The following is a 4,520-nucleotide window of genomic DNA, read 5'->3' on the forward strand; positions in this document are numbered from 1 at the left end:
GTCTGACTCTTCTGGCACATGCTGGAGAAATACAAGTGCAAGCCTGCTTGTTTGAACTCGACCTGTCCACAGTCAAGCAGCTTAGAGTAAGCTCTCCAGACAGATCCCGGAGAACCGCTGATTCAGAACTGAAGCATTTTAGAACAAAAACAAACAGCTATTTCCTTTAATTCCGTCCATAATCCTTTAGTCGTTTGCACGTGATGTAATTGTGTAAATGTTCCTTTGGACTTTAAGGGGTAAAAAGAGGAGTTTGTGGGACGTGTTTGGTCGTGAAAGAGGGCGTGCGTTGTTTGCAGTAGCACGCAGATGGGGAAGATTCATTTTTTGTAAAAGTAAGGTTGCGCCCCAGATTCGGCAGCATTGCTTTTTCCCCACATTCTCACCCGTAATACACGCAACCAACGTCAGCCACACGTGCAAGGAAAGTCTACGTTGTCCAGTCCCATAATAAAACGGTTTCTGTCGTTTAAACCTTTTGGATGAATGTGAGTATTAAGTTTGGTTCATTGGACATAGTTTGGTTCACTCCACGATGCTTTTACAAGCGTGAAAGTGTATTGCATCAGCGAACAGTACTCTGTGACGTCTAGAATTGCAGTTCATCCTCGTTGTGATGTTATTGCCATGTTGGTGCACCACGAGACTACTATGACCAATCACGCAGGACTGATTTTAGCTGACCCTTTAAATGCTATATCGGTCAGGCAGGGATCGTTTTTGCTTATCACTCTAAAATTAACAAAGACAAACTAAACTTTGAATTTGATATATCAAGGTGACTTCTTCTAAGGAATGACGTTTTTATTTTTAACAATAATACACTTAGCATGTTAAAATAACGAAAAGCCTATTTTGTCGTTGGGGGAGAGTGCACAGTAATTAGGCGGTAACATATGCTGACTATTAGCAAATTATAAGAGACATGTTTTGAAAAGGATATCAAAAGTCGCCTGCCCGTTCATGTTGATATTTATTTCCTCTACATGTCCGTTATAATTTGCTAAAAAATCAGCGTATTAGAAATAACGTATAATAGGAGAGGAAGTCAACACATAGCTCTGCGAAGTGACACCAATATTCCAGCAGTACTGCTTTCACTTATAGCGCTTCTGCTGCCATTACCAGCACCACATCTCAGCTGAACCAGCATGTAAAACAGTTGTCTTCTGGGGTGACATGCACGACAAAGTGCCTAAGTGGGTTGGACCTATGTGCTGAGTCGTCCCTCGGTTGAAATATCAAACAGGTCTCAATTTCAACCAATCCCACCCACTGCTTGACTGCAACCCCTGCTTTCACTAGCAGCGTGAACTTTACTTTGCATTCGTAGACCGCTATAAAGTCATTACGCGTATCTAGGGGCAGAGGAACACGCACACGTCCTGTTAGACATGGTCGTCTGCTAGAAATAACGTGACGCTATTCGCGTTTCTGCTCGGGTAGCGGCAAGTGTAACACAATGAAATTCAAGAGAGTCCCGTTCTGTAATCGAATTGAAAAATTCAACTGAAACGACATTTGTTTGCGTCGACAGAAAACAACATGCACGCCGTGTGTTTAGGATGCCTCCTGATCCACAACTGAGTTGTCCCCTCTTCAAGGGCAGGTAAGTTGGCCTAAAATGACAAACAAACGACATTTCAGTAGCGGATGTGTACAAAGCGTTTTCCCTCACTTTAACAAACGCTTTAATTGAGGACGAAAGTCGCTTGTTCATTTCAATGCTTGTTATTCTCTCATGTACCAGGAGATTGGATTCGCATAACTCTCACTTACTCTTGTTGCACATGTCGTAATAATTTAGAGTATAGCGCTTATATATCCCTTTGTTTCTCACATTGCACACTACTGCCACTACTTATTTCACTACGGATGCTTTGAGTTTGACTGCTCTAACTACAACGACGGCCATCACCACCATCTTCATAACGACCACCACCACCACCACCGCCGCCACCACCACGACCAGTCCTAATCGTCTTTGTCGTCATCAGTACGGAGACGAACTGAATGCGAAGGTGTTGAAAATGCATTTAATATTTTTACCACCACCGCAGGATGCACGCATGGAACAGGAAAGACCTGAGTGTGACTAATCAGATCGATCTCAGGGACAAGCACACGCGTTGCTTCTCCAGTGACAGCATTCTATAAAACGAATGTCCCCACACCTGTATACTCTCCCCCTCAATGTGTGTGTGTGTGTGTGTGTGTGTGTGTGTGTGTGTGTGTGTGTGTGCGTGCGTGCGTGCGTACGTGTGTCGGTCCGTGCGTGCGTGCGTGCGTGTGTGTGTGTTTTGTATGCTGTGGCGTGATACACTGTTCGTGAACACGAAAGGAGCATCGACGATAACAGATTATGTTTGAGTGATCCTGATTGAAGCCAGGCACGCGCGTGCGCAAAAATTGTCTTCCGGTTCCGGTGTACTCCTAAGAGAAAGAGAGAGAGACTTAGAGAAGGACGAAAGAGAGAGAAGATGTGTGTGTGTGTGTGTGTGTGTGTGTGTGTGTGTGTGTGTGTGTGTGTGCGTGTGTGTGTATGTGTGTATGTGTGTGTGTGTGTGTTTGTGTGTGTGTGTGTGTGTCAGTCTGTCTGTCTGTGTGCCTGTCTGTGTGTCTGTCTGTTTGTCTGTTTGTCTGCCTGCATGTGTGTGGGTGTCAGTGTGTGTGTGTGTGTGTGTGTGTCTGTGTGTGTGTGTGTGTGTGTGTGTGCGTGTGTGTGTGTGTGTCTGTCTGGCTGTCTTGAGCGCAGGAAAGTGCGTGCCTGTCTGTTTCTGTTTATGTCTGCTTACATATGAACGCTACGTGCAGAAAGATAATCGAATCTTTTATTGACAGGCAGACAACAACAAACTGTTTACTAGTTTTTCTGTGCTTACGTTGGATTAACGTTTGCTTTTCAGCGCGGCAAGGAAAATATTGTGATAGAATTAGCATAATGATACGGTCTGTTTTGAAACGGATCAGACGTTGGGACTCAAGACTCACGGCAGGACGACGGGAACATGAAGGGAAAGATCGGGCAGTGATTTTGGCAGCTGTGTTTGTGTTGCATACGTGCCTCAATACGAAAATGATGAAGTCAACGTCTTGGCTTAAACTGTCGATAAGTATTGTGATTGTGTAGGTACCAGCATGATTGTACAGAACTGGAGGTTTCAGTACTTACCTGGAATGCTGAGGTGACATAGAAAGTCTGTGCCTATATTTATAGTAGGTCAATCCATCGATTCCTTTTGCAACGGTAAAACATTTCTTTCAGCTAATTTTAGTCATTAATTTAAAGTAATACTATAAGTTAAATTGGCCCCTCTTTTTTGGGCTCTGGTTGTTTGGTGGATTCTTTCTTAATCTTTAAGGTTACTTCCTTCCCGTGTTAACCGTCATGTAAAACATCATACATCCTGCAGGCGTTGACGGAGATAAGAGCATCCTTCCACCAGGCGACAAGCCTCACATCATACATCCTGCAGGCGTTGACTGAGATAAGAACATCCTTCCACCAGGCGACAAGCCTCACATCTACAGACTGGCTGGTGTGTTTCGGTATGCATTTGTGTGTGCTGATTTTGTCAATCATTTTGTTTTTACTGACACCCGTCTCAGTCCGCAAAATAAATTCAACAGAAAGTTCCCGCTCTGTGCAGAAATATGTTGGGTATGTGTCCAAGCTGAAGGATGCTCTCCTCCTTTGACTGATCTGTGGTATGTATGGTGGTACCTCCCGTCATGACCCATCCTCATGACGACGCCCTCTTTTTCTGGGGTTTTACATTTAGTCAACTACTTTACATAAACATTCTTCCAAATGATATCCCCGGACCATTTTTTCTTTTTTTGATTAATATCTTTGATGACGTCATATCCGGCTTTTAGTGAAATTTGAGGCGGCACTGTCACGCTCTTATTTTTCAACCAAATTGGTTGAAACTGTGGTCTAGTAATCTTCGACGAAGCCCGGACTTCGTTATTGCATTTCAGCTTGGAGGCTTAAACATTAATTAATGAGTTTGGTCATTAAAAATCTGAAAATTGTAATTAAAATATCTTTTTTTATAAAACGATCAAAAAACAATTTCAGCTTATTCTTCATCATTTTCTGATTCCAAAAACATATAACTATTTTATATTCGAATTAAAAACAAGCTCTGAAAATTTAAAATATGAAAATTATGATTACAAATTATTTTCCAAAATCGATTTAAAAACAATTGCATCTTTTCCGGATTCCAAAAACATATAGATATGATATGTTTGGATTAAGAACAAGCTCAGAAAGTTAAAAAGAATAGTGGTACAGAAAAGCGTGCTATCCTGCTCAGGGCAACAACTACCGCGCTATTCTGGCTTGTCAAGTTTACTGCCTTTGCCACGAGCAGTGGACTGACGATGCTACAAGTATACGGTTTTGTTCAGTTTCATTCTGTGAGTTCGACAGCTTGACTAAATGTAGTGATTTCGGCTTACGCGACTTCTTGTTGTTTTGTGTGTGGATGGAAAGTGTCGTTAAGGGCTCA

Source organism: Littorina saxatilis, linkage group LG12 (assembly GCF_037325665.1).
Source record: "Littorina saxatilis isolate snail1 linkage group LG12, US_GU_Lsax_2.0, whole genome shotgun sequence".
NCBI lineage: Eukaryota > Metazoa > Mollusca > Gastropoda > Littorinimorpha > Littorinidae > Littorina > Littorina saxatilis.